This window comes from Protopterus annectens, chromosome 13.part0 (genome assembly GCF_019279795.1).
Source record: "Protopterus annectens isolate FY-2018-M chromosome 13.part0, PAN1.0, whole genome shotgun sequence".
Lineage (NCBI taxonomy): Eukaryota > Metazoa > Chordata > Ceratodontiformes > Protopteridae > Protopterus > Protopterus annectens.
The window spans coordinates 325,089,845-325,103,035 of record NC_056747.1 but is presented as its reverse complement, the minus strand read 5'-3'; the positions used below and the strand labels follow the sequence as shown (position 1 = coordinate 325,103,035).

Below are 13,191 nucleotides of genomic sequence, written 5' to 3'. Positions count from 1 at the left end.
ATCTCAACCCTATAGCTGTGCCTGCGGGGAGTCTTACTGGGGATCTGGAGAAAGAGGGAGAAACCAGCCCCGGACTGACTGTGGTCTCTGTGTGCTCTTAAGAGAAACTGCACTTGATGCAGAGAGCTGCATCTGGAAATACTGTGTGTGTACCCGAACATCCCCCACTGTTGCCAGTGGTGAGGATTGAGACTCCTTGGATTACTCCACCACTAGCCCATCAGATTTATCACAAACCCAATTTATGCATCAAGAGACATGATTCACATCTGCAGTGCAGTTTATCAGATGAGACAATTCAAAAAAAAAAAAAAAAAAAAAAACTGCTAGCGGTTCTGAGTGTGGCTGTGAAAGAAATAGAACGGACACTTTTCTCTCTGCACAACTATCCATTGATTAAGTATCGGGTATCAGAAGTAAATGATGTACTCCATATAACTGGTTTATTTTAAAACTGATCTATTTTAAAATGTGAGATGTAGCATGACACAATTTAACTAAACTCAGGATTTATGTACCTACTAAGACTGGCATCTTTACAATTCATCAGCCTAGTCATTCAAAGTTGACTTTGCTGCTTTGTGACCAGTGGTGAAGCATGTTTAGGCGCTTCATCATGAAACTTACTTTTAGCCTCTGGAGGTTCTGCTTGTAACTGAAAGGGAGATATCAAATAGGTAGATGAGCAAGTGATCATCACTGCTACAAATTCACTGTCCCTCCATGAAACCATTAGGGTGATCATCTATCACACCAACAAAAACGGTCATAATAAAGTGGTAGCACTACCCCATGTGGAAGATGACAGTAGCTCAGGCTGTACAGTACTGTCAACCTAACAACTCAAAATGCAGCAGTTTTCTACTGTGAACTACATCCTGGTACAGTGGGCTCAGACAGAAATGTAAACAGAATTGCTGTCATGCATATAAATAATGCTGAAATTACAGGTAGTAAACACGTCACTTTCTATAAAATATACAGGTCATACAAGCCACTCCAGCTACTACTAACCTGTCTTTTTTAGATCTGGGCTTTTCTTTTCCTGCTAAAGCTCGAACCTCCTCTTCCGATGGGTGCCGGAAGCGAAATAAGCTGTGGAGGGGGGGGGGGGGGGTCAAAAAGTAAGAAAGGCAACATTTAAAAAGGTAACTGCAAACATGCACATTTTCATCCATAGACAGTACCATAAACAGTACATGCACATCACTTTTGCCCAATTCAAATCAGTGCTGTGCAATTCAGACTGAACCTACATCAGTGAAAGATTTTCTCAGTCACATATTGGTCATCAGCTTTCCACATCTTTTTGCTGCCCTCCTATGTGAAGTGAGGTTCACTATATCTGTAAGAATTCTTCCTACCATGGCGAGACCTTAAAACAAGGACGCATTAAGTTTCAGGACATCTTTTACCTTTGTGCTTATGTCAGCTTCCTTTGGCTATTTGCAGGGCACTGGGCACATTCCCAAAAGAAAAGCCTGCATTCATCAGCTAGTAACAACACAACGGACACTGATATAGTCAGGAAAGCAACCTTTCCACAGCAATAAATGAGGGAAGATCACTCTAAGATATGCTTTGTTTCACACCACCTTCGGTGACCTTGTAGTGTTCATCTAGACATTAATCATCACAGTGCTATTTAAAAAGACATTCTCCTTTTCGATCATGAGAGAGCAGTTTACTGTCTACCACTGCCACTAATGGCTTGAACAGAAAAAAAAGACTACAGTATGAGGAGTAGGGGAATCCCCAACAAAAAAAGTGCAAATAAGCACATACCTGTTAGAACTTGTTTCACCTCACATGACCCCCCCCCTGAAGACAAACAGCTCATCTTCCTACTCCCCATCAAGACACCAATTCCTCCAGTGATGGCATGAGATAGACTATATTAAGGGCCAGGCAAGAGTCCTTCAGCCCATTTGTTCCTGGCCCAGGACAAAGACTAATCAGCCCACGCCTTCTTTTGGTGTTAGTGTTGGGAGTGGTCCAATGAGAGTCACATGGTCCCATTTGTCCTTAACCTAAACCCTCCCCATGGTGGCTGATAATCATATAGTGCTGCACCTCAGGAGACTTCTTAAAAGCAGATCACCAGACCCTGGACCATCACTAGTAAACATAAGCACGTATCACCTACCCAATTGCAACTTTCCATCTCAGCAATCCTGTTCAGGTCTGTGATATAGTGGGCACATCACCTCCCTCCCTCTAAGATGGGTGAAATGACATTGACTACTCACTCCCACCCTCCCCTCTTTAGTCCTTTCGACCTTGGGTCCACTTACTGAACTGAGATTATTACTCTATGCCACAGGGCTGCATGGGTAATAGCTTACTTAAGGGTGCATCCTAAGTGAATTAAATAAGATATTGCACTTAACACTTCAAAAGCAGATACTTAGATTTTCAGGGCACATCAGGACTGCACTGATCATCTTGCCTACCCATTTCCCTATTTATTTCAACAATTACAAATATACTTAAACAGCTTACTTATTTTATTTTTGCCACCCCTTCCAAGAGTGATCTAGTATTTGTCCTATGTATTCTTGAATTCTGTTTCTGTTTTTGCCTGTACTACTGCTTTAAGCCATTCCAAACATCCAATTCTTATTTCACGTAACAAAGTTTCCTCATATTTCCCATGAGATTTGCATACTCTAGCTTCAGAGTATGTCTTCTTTTGCTCTTTCAGCTTTTTCTGAAAGATGGTACCCACAGGCACATGACATATTTACTTGAAGGACTTTACTATGGTGCCCCCCCCTTTCTTACCGTAAGGCTATGAATGTTAATCTCTCTCTCTCTCTCTAATGTTCTTGCAAAGATATGAACTGCTGAACTGCACCCAGCACTCTAGACAGTTCAGCTGATTATGCCTCACACCTTGCCACCAAGTCACACCCCTTATTTATAACTTAACTCATCTGATAAACTAGACCCAAGTCCCCTTTCCTTATTAGCTGTTGCTATGTCTCTTGCTGTACAGTCTTTTTTTTTTTTGGGGGGGGGGGGGTGTTACCTCCCACATGCCTGACTTTATATTTGTGCAGTGAAATGAAATGTCCATATCTTGGACAATTCCACCCATCCTGCCTCTTCTCGTTCTCCTGTAATATCGTGGGCATTAACACTGCTGCTTAACCTTGTTCCATCAACAATAAGACAAAATGCTTCCTTCTGCACCTTTTATAACCTCGATTATAGAGACAATGAAAATGCCCTTGTTTCATTACTGACCCATACGGTATGTGAATGGTCACAACCGTTTCAGAGAAGCCTCTATTTAGTAGGACTTGGTGTACTCTACTGCTTAGCCAATGCCTTATCCATACTACCATCACAGGGCTCATAAAATCTTTCCAATATCATAGTTTCGGAGTGAAGTCTAGTTCTCCTTGAGGACCATTTTAAGCTTAGCCAATTTTCCTTTCATGAGAATTAAATCCAGTACTTTGTGTCTGTCTGTGAGGTAAAAACCTTAACCATTACATAAGCCCTCACTTTGCTCACTAGACTCCTCTATGGTCCTTTCAAATATTCTGCAGAAATCTGTGCAGGCCATGTGAATAACCCACCTTTGATATTATACACTAGCTATCATGCCAAAGAATTCTATGAAAAAAACAAAACTTTATACAAAGTACAAATGAAAGGAAGGCATACATTTCCTCAAATCAATTAATTGCTTTATTTTTAGCAAACTTTTTGACACCGCAACTTCTTGGCCTTCAAAGGTAAACAATGCAATCATCTTACATTCCTGATTCAACATTTTTAGCAATTGTAAACCAAAAGGAGCAAAACTAAGAAAATTCAAAACAAACTGTATGTCCAGGAATAAGTAAAATTTTATTTGAGCGCTTCTTCAGAATAAAATCAAGTTACACTCAGAGTCTTATATAACCAGTGCAATAAACCAATTAAAAAACACTTGTAAAATGTACATCCACTTTTAAAGGTACAGGCTCCCTTAATGTGTTTTGCTAGCAAGTCATGTAAATGTTGTCCATAGATGTTATATCTCTTTATAACTATACTTTCAAAACCAAGAACAATTAAAATCAAAAACATTCTTGCCATGGTTGTAAGAGAAATGGAATATTTAAATGCAGAAGTCTGCTTTTAATTTTAAAAAACTGCTAAGTGAGACCATATCATTGAGCCCTGGGCTAGTGGTGGAATTGACCCTCAATTGCCATAATAGTTCTTTATACTCTAGTAAATGGTCAATAGGGCCACCTCTTTTGTCTATGATGATCTGTTCAAGAACTATAAACTTGAAATAGTGATCTGGGTGAAGGTTAATATGTTTGGCTAATTCATTTGTGATGTTACATTTATCTATATCATAAATATGTTGATAAATGTGGGTTTGTTTTTTCCGATATGGAAGCATAAACAAATCTGACAAATGCTGGCATAAATGACTTTTTTACTACCACAATTGTATTTCTGAAATAATCTAACCCATCCATAACCTTTAAGTAAAACCTTGTCTCCCTCTAATATGTGCTTACACTGCGTGCACTGCCCACATTTAGTCATTTTTCCAAGTCTACCGATGGTACTGCTAGATGGATTTCTTTCAAGGATATTCTTGATACTGGTGTCCTTTCTATAAACCACTACGGGGGCTACACCAACCTTCTGACCTATGCTTTCATCACTGTTAAGGATGAACCAGTTTTTGAAAACAATGTCCTGAATGAGTGGGAACTGTGGAATGTATGTGAGGATGAGCCCATTGTGAAAACGACCAGTATTGGTTGTTACTGTTCTCCAATGCTGCACACAATCTGGTAATAACAATTCCTAATAAGGGATAGAAATGTCCCTCTAATCTCTTTTTAGTAACTTCTTCCAACAAAGGTGTAACAAATTCTTTTGGATATCCTCTTCTTAAAAGCACACTCAATAAAACACCTTTTTCCTTCTGGAAATCTTCCATCCTGCTAACCATGCGGGCTAGTCTCACCCCCCTGGCCTTTAACTAAGGATCTTTTATTATGCACAGGGTGCCCACTCTCAAAGTGGAGAAGGGAGTTTGAGTACGTAGGTTTGCAATAGATGGTGGAAAAGAATACGCTATTGATGTAGTCTTTACTAATTCTGATGTCTAAACAACTAATGGGAGTCAGAATTTGTTTCCATAGAGAATTTGAGGAATGTAGTGCTTGAATTGAGGAACAGTAGGAATTCTTGCAACTGGTCGCGGTCTCCGTCCCAAAAATGAGGATGTCATCCAGGTAACGACTGTAAAACTTACAATGGGACATCCCTGAAGATGAAAAAACTTGGCACAGTTCCCACTGAGTCAGAACAATGCTTCATTTATTTATCTTTGTTTACTGAGAAAGTCTGACTGGGATAACACCCTTTTTCAGCAGAAGCTAGAGGAGAAAATCCCCACATGTAACACCAGTTTTGACATATAAATAATATACAGTTACACAATATCAAAAGGAATATAAAATATAGGCAAGTGTCCATATATGAGAGAAAAAGCTACAAGTTGGAAGTATCTGTCATAGGAAATAGTTTGAAATTAGTATATACCAATATTTTTATGACTTCTACAGTCATATTCATACAAACTACTATAAATGCACACATCAAGAATTCATTTTCTTGGTTTAAGTTCCACATTGAATATTTTCCCCCAGTGTTACCAACTCTAAAAGGAAACAAAGGAATTACTCATTTTAAGAAAAATATAAAAAGATAACCAATACAATTTGGAGTTAACTGGAGATTTTCATACTCAAGAAATACAATTTTTTGATGTATTATTCTGTGAGGGGAAGCAACTTAAGTGGAAAATAGCTAGAAAGGAATCGGCTTCAATGAATTTCTTGCATGCAGACAGTGAAAAATGTAATCAATTCAATACCTTATGGTCAAATGTTACGTGCGAAGTTATTGTATTATAATGAATCAGATTTTTATAGCAGAAATTCAGTATATATTAATTATTTAATCAAGGTTATACCAAAAAACCATTACAGGATGCTTTACATTGTTACTAGGAGAAAACATTCAATGATGAACTTAAACCAAGAAATGATTTGTTCATTAGTGTGCATTTTTACTAACAGTATTTGTGTGAATATATGATAAATCATAAAAAAAAAAAGTAGGATGGTTTTCTACAACAGATATTTTCAACCATACCTAATTTTGAACTACAACTGGGTTCACGTTTAGCTGACAAATTAGTTCATAGTTTGTGGAATCAATAAGGATAATTGCAGAAAAGGGGAATAAAAGGTTTGGCGAGTGTTCAATATGTGGTTTAAAGTTGGAAGGCAACATATAGGACATTAATGCTATGAAACAAAGATGAAAAGGAAGTAGACTGCACAGCACAAGGGGTTATTTACTCTAATCTGTGAATGTAAGGTTTACATTGGGGAAAATAAGAGAAATGTGAATAAATTGTAGAATGTATATATGATATATGGAGGGGTTGTATGAATAATTTGGTGGCAAAACATATACAGAAGAATCAAATCATAATGACAATTTGAAGTTTAATTTTATTGTAGTATCCTAATATTACAATGTATTTACAGCAGAAGGAAAGTCGTTTCATACTAAAATATAGAACATATAAATCACAGGGCTTGAATGTAGAAATTAATTGGAGTTGTTTTATATACTGTACTGTGTCGTTAATGAACTGTGTATGATTGAGTTAATTACATGCAAAGTGCACCTTGTTTGCTATGACGCATCCCAATGAAGGCTGATAAGCAGAGGTACCAAAGATTTCTAAAGAAATTTAATAAAAATTAAGTTTCAAAATTTAAAACACTAAAAAGTCTTTTCAGCATTTATTAACTTGTTGCCCTGAACTCAAATAGTCCATATAAACTCATTAGATTTGTCTGCCATAACCTTCCTGTCATAAACTCAAGATGCCTCGGGTCTCTTGGTCCACGAGCTTCCAGGTTTTCTAAAACAGATTCTTTGTTGAAGGAAAATAAGAGTTTTTTTTATATCACTGTGGTCAGACTGCTAACAGACAGATATAACTTCTGGCCTTCGTCTTTTTGCTTCTCCTGTTCTGACAAGATATATTTGTCATCTTCTGATATACAGGGATCTTTATCCTCCTTCCATCACTTGTTAAAAAGTGGTTATTAGTTCTCCCCATTATCTCTCTAAAAATTCTAATCCATATGCTATTAATCCCCACTGCCCTGTGTATCACTAATTTCTGGAGTTTTTATTGGAACATTTCTAATGTTAAAATACTGGAATTAGTTGATCACCAACAGCTTTATCTATTAAATCTCCATTCTGCTCCTTCAATACTAGAGTAGAAATCTTTACAGAATAGACCTTTTAGAGCAATTTTTGACAGCTCCTCTACATTATTTAGCATAACTAACTCTCCCTTTATCTGTCATTGCTCAACATTTTATCACCACTCAACTCGGGCCTTTGCTTTTCCAACTTGATGGTTCTTTTGATTGTCAGTTTCTGTTTTCCCTCCTCCTGTTTCCTTCCACTGTGTGTACTGTATAGTTTCCCCAACATCTGATTAAACCAAACATGTTGTTCTCAAATGTTCCCTCCTTTTCATTTGTATACTTATTTCTCACAAAGGCTATCTGCTTCTGGGATGGTGACATTTCCTCATTCTTACTCTCCCACTAATACACCCTTTAACTACAGCATTTTCATGGCATTGCCCCATTTGTTTTCAAATTCCATCCTCTTGACATCCATGGCTCATTTTTGATTGGATTAACTCTGTAGTTACACTGGGTATGACCCGCAAAGGTGATCACCCCTTTTCAAACAGCTACCCACTTCCAGATTGGAGATATGTGTTCTCCATTTGTTACAGCTGGAGTAAAAATTCTCCAGTTAACATCTGACACATTAAAGGCCCTTTATCCACGAATGCTCTCACGTTGCTGCTATCCTAGACATAAAACAGCCCCTACTCATATTAGTCCGACATATGTCCTTATTTACACAGCTTTTTTCTTGAAATGCTTCTGTGTATGAAAAGGTATCTTCTACACTTTAAAGGCAATTCAGAAGAGTAAAACTTCAGAAGACACAAATACTCTTAGAAGACCTTACACAGACAAATAACTGGTGTCAGTGCCAAGGTCTAAACACAATGCAAAGGGATACATAATAGTATCCTTTGGACAGATAGTACATCCCTAAGAGTATACCCAGTGGTCAGGGATTTCGATATGCATGTAGACAGTAACCAAGCCTTTGACCACCACATATCTTCAGTAAGGAGAAAATCATCCTAAGCTGCACAACTTATAAGCAAGGGATAGGCATCTAGGTTCAAGGACGTCATTGTTCCTCTATTCTCAGTCCTCATCAAATCAATAGAGTACAACGCACATTTTGGTATGTAATTGACCAAGCATTGGAGTGTTCTTAAAGAAAAAGCCTTATCCCTGTAGTCAGTCTCCTACAGACTGTGATCTATGCCTGGCCTACAAAGCATCATCTGATCATACTCTAATGGACCTGTTGCATCGCCACAAAACAAACCACATCAGAAATACCATATCTAGGTACTTAAACATTGTCTATAACAATAAATAGGACGTTATTGGAGGTACAGGTATGGGTCAGGCCCCCAATTCATGTGAAGAGTTCTTCCCTAACCAAATATAAGTATAACCTAGACCAGTGGATGGGGAATCAAATTTACCCCTGGTCTGGCACTAATGCCCGTTATGGACAGAGGTAACCTGTAAATGACGGACCACCCACTGTCCAAGCCTATATCCAACCCTTATAATTAACCAAAGTGTAAAGTGCTAACAATGTAATGACAGAATGAAATTATTGAAAAACAAAATTTAATATACAAGAAAGAAAATGGTCAAGTGCTTTTGTCTATATAACAAGACTTCATCAGAACCATTCTGATGAGGACTTGTATAGACAAAGGCGCTTAACTTGTATATTAAATTTTGTTTTTCAATAATTTATTTTTGTTTGGTCCTGTGATTACATTGCTAGCACTTTACATTTTGGTTATTGGTATTCGGTAGTGGTAGTGCCAATACTCCAGGACTGTTTTTTTGTAGGAAACCCTACCAATTACCCTGGGGTACAAAATCTTGTCAGATACATTTGGAAAAGCACTGCTATGCTTAAAAAGACCCCCAGGGCCATTAGCCTAGTAATTACCTACTGTTTCTCCAAATAACGACAGAAAAAGCCTACAAAAAGTAAGCACTTTTGCTAAAATTTGTTTCTTGGCAGACAGAATTTACCATCCAAAATTCCCAGATCTCAAACAATATAATTTTAAAAGCTACATATATCAGCAGCAAAACATGTTTGCATGGAATAAAAACAGAACTACACAGTTTGAAGGCACTCCTTTCCCTAAGGGCTCAGTAGCACATAGTTTGCATATACTACCTTTCCCAAGAGCTCATCGATACAGATAGCATACAGTCCCTTCTCCAAGAGCTCAGCAGTACCGACCTGCTGTCTACAGTCAGTTCAACAGCTGCATGGCAGTCTCAGAGATACATTCATTCAGCTACCACAACAATCATTCTTAGTCAAGAGGTTACCTTTTTAATAATTGCTGCCTTTTTAACAACCATCTAGACAAAATGACTGACAAAGCACAAGTCTACCTAACCTCAGAGTTGTGTCTAGATCTGTCTGCATTCACAGCAATGCTGCTTTGACGTTTGTGTACTCTGCTAAGCATATTTCTTTCAGTCTCATTATTTATCAAGAAGGATAAGCTACTTTATGCAGCTAAGATTACAGTTGTATCTTAGATGTTCCTTTCATTCAAAGCTGAGGTTTCATGATCCATTTGAGTAAAGCAGGAAGAATTCTCCTGTTATTTATATTCAAAAATACTCTGACCAATATTGCTAAGACTGAACAGTGCCAAGACTTAAATATCTTAACTCATTAACACCTATGTGGTGTGTAATATCACACCTTTAGCAGCCTATACACCTTGCATTCCGAAACATTTTCTGAAAAATAGACTTAAAAAGTGTAAGATAAACACAAGCAAATACTTTGTGAACAATAAAAACTATTAAAACTGTACAAATAGAAATGTTATCAATAAGTATTCTTTGCAGTGATAGTCAGTGCATTCACAATCTTTCCATAAACACTATCATTTACAGAAACCCCCAATGATTTTTGTTAAACTTTCAAAAACAATCTGTTGCATCCTGGAAACAGTACTATCTAGACATATATTGTTAAAACATTATCACTAACCAAACATAAGCTTTCACATGACAAAAAGAAATTCCTCTAGAAGTGAAATCATAGATTAAAATTAAATGCCAAAAAAAGGCATTATTGCATCCTTTGGAAAGTCATCTATCCAAGGGAAAGTACAGTTTTGTACCTACCATAAATGTAGATGTCCGATAGGAATGCATCTGCAGTCCTTACAAATGGGTTGTCCTGTCGTCAGGCAGCCCTTGATCGGCAGTTCAAAGTCTGGGTCTGGCTTGGCTGGTGTCGCACTTCACCCGGCGTCATAGCTGCAGTTATTCGGGTATAAAGGCATCAGCCGGCCATTTCCTCAGTGTTTCTTGCCCCAGATGCCAGGTGCCCTCTTGGATGGCTAAATTTGAATAAAAGCCAATGTTTCCAAATAGTAGAGAGCAAACACATAAAATAAGCATGTATGTACATATATACAAACAAATACACCATAATAGATCCCCCCCAAGCTAGCTGAAAGATGGCAAATACCCTAGGAGTACCACAGAGGGGAAGGCGGGTGGGTTATCCTGACTGCAGGTGCATTCCTATCGGACATCTACATTTATGGTAGGTACAAAACTGTACTATGTCCTTCAAGGATGCATCTGCAGTCCTTACAAATGGGTAGAATACCATAGCCAAACTAGGGGAGGAGGAAAGAAGAGAGATTATGGTGTAGTTAGGATCCCTTGCAAAACAGCAGTGGCAAAACCTGCTCGGGATCTAGAGTATAAAGGTAAATTATAATGCTTGGCAAATGTATGCACGGAGGTCCAAGTAGCAGCCTCTATAATGTCCTTGGTAGCCACCCCTCGTAAGAAGGCTGTAGTAGTGGCTGTAGCCCTTGTGGAGTGAGGCCTGATGTTCTCTGGAGTTTTCTTTCCATGGAAGGAGTAACAAAATCTAATGCAATTTCCTATCCACTTGGAGATTGTTTGTTTTGTAATTGCTTTCCCTTCCCTTCCTGTTGCATATGCTACCAGAAGCTGGTCAGTTTTTCTATTACACTTGGTCCTGTCAGGTAGTAGCGTAATTGTCTATGCACATCCAAGGTATGCAACAGTCTTTCTCCCTGTTCTGTGGGTTGGGGAAGAATGTAGGTAGGTGGATAGCCTGGTTTAAAGACACTCTGGATACCACCTTAGGCATAAATGTAGGATTTGTTCTCATGGACACTCTGTCTTAATGGAAGATCAGGAAGGGTTGCACTGCCATTAATGCCTGTAGTTCAGAAACCCTTCTTGCTGAGGTGATTGCCAGCAGGAAAGCAGTCTTCCAGGATAAGTATTGTAATTCTGCTGTTGCTGCTGGTTGAGCGGAGGAAGTGTCAATTTTCTAGCACAAAGTTCAAGTCCCATGCTGGCAATGGTGGTTTCCTAGGAGGTTTTACATTTTTAATTCCTCTCAGAAACTGCCTGAGCAGAGGATGTGAGAAGACAGGAGGATCCAAGCTGTATTCTGCCAAAATAGCTGAAGCATGTATCTTGATGGAGGAATAGGACAGGCCTGCATGGAAGAGCTCTGCCAAGTACTCCAGGATGTTGGCTATGTTTACCAGTGACACGTCTTTTCCTTTGCAGTACTCAAATGAGATATCTTTTCCATTTAAGCTGCATAATTCTTTCTTGTTGAAGGCCTGCAAGCCTCAAGGATAATGTCTTTAACCCTTTGGGATAAATTTGGGTTAGTTGCTCTTATGTAATGTTCCAGGCAGTCAGCTGCAGAGTTTGGATAGTCCCTATAATCGGGTATTCCACTTTTAAATATTTATAAAGTTCACCTTCTATTCTTTCTTCTAATAGGTCTTCCAAATTAAGTCCACCTTATGGTATCCTATATTCACTTCATTTAAAAGATATAATATCGTATTTCCCTGATTTAGTTAATATATCAGTCATTTTACTTGTATATCTTTCATTGTGTATAATACAACCCCCTCCCTTATCGGGTTTCATGATTCTTAGGGGAGTGGTCTGTTTGCATTTCATGTAATACCACTTTTCCTGTTCACTCAAATTATGCCCATGTTTTCTGTTTCCTTTTTCCTTTCCATACTTGTAAATTTCATCAATCACCATTTTCTCATAAATGCCTAACAAATTGTTCAAGGGAGGTGTAAATGAACTCCTTAACCTAAATTCATGTCTCTGTAAACTAGGTTTGTCCTTAAAGAACAGTTTTAGGTTTAATTTCCTGGCTTTTTACCTCTATTACATTATCCACTACATTCATCCTATCTTCGGTATAAATTTCATACCCTTAGCTAGTAAGGAAAAGTGTTGTTTTAACACCATATTTGTGTAATTATATATGCAAAATTCATTTCTTTTGCTTACTATTTCATTGACTTTTACTATACCATCATCATTAAGTAACCGTTAATCTGTGTATTGCCTTTTCCGGTTGCTCTCACTTTCTCCATCTGTCTCCTTTCCTTGATGGGTCTTTTTATTCAATCCCATTCCTCTCTAAAAATAATCTGCATTTTCCACACCCTTGCCCTGATAAAATTCCTTGTCTTCCGTCTTGTATAAACTTCCTCTAACTCTTGTTTACTCATATTGGTGGAATACTTTCTATTGTAGGCATTCTTCCTATATACCATTAATTTTAGTTATTGGTTCTTTTCTCCCACCTATGGAGCCATTTTTATATTGCTCCAAGATCTCTTTGCATTTTTTCTTCCGTTCATGCTGTTTAACTACCTGTGTCTCTACCCATGTATACTGTGATTTAAAACATTTCACATTCTTCCTTACATTAAATCATTCTGTATCTCATTATTAAGCTCCTCTAATTGAATTAACAGTGCACATATTTTTTTATCATTACATTTCATGATGAATTTCATGAAAGTAAATCCAAACTGGTCAAACATCTCTGTACATTCATCCTTAACACTGTCATCTAAATCGACTCCTAAAGGAA

The 13,191-nt window shown here is 37.9% G+C and overlaps 1 long non-coding RNA gene across 1 annotated transcript in view; it reads right to left on the bottom strand.

Annotated features, from left to right (window-relative positions):
- Positions 1 to 1,008: 1,008 nt before the first annotated feature.
- Positions 1,009 to 13,191, bottom strand: part of LOC122787296 — a 92,551-nt gene continuing 80,368 nt past the window's right edge. Inside the window, exon 3 of the long non-coding RNA XR_006362565.1 lies at positions 1,009 to 1,095. This is a non-coding gene — a long non-coding RNA (uncharacterized LOC122787296). The remainder of the gene's footprint in view (positions 1,096 to 13,191) is intronic.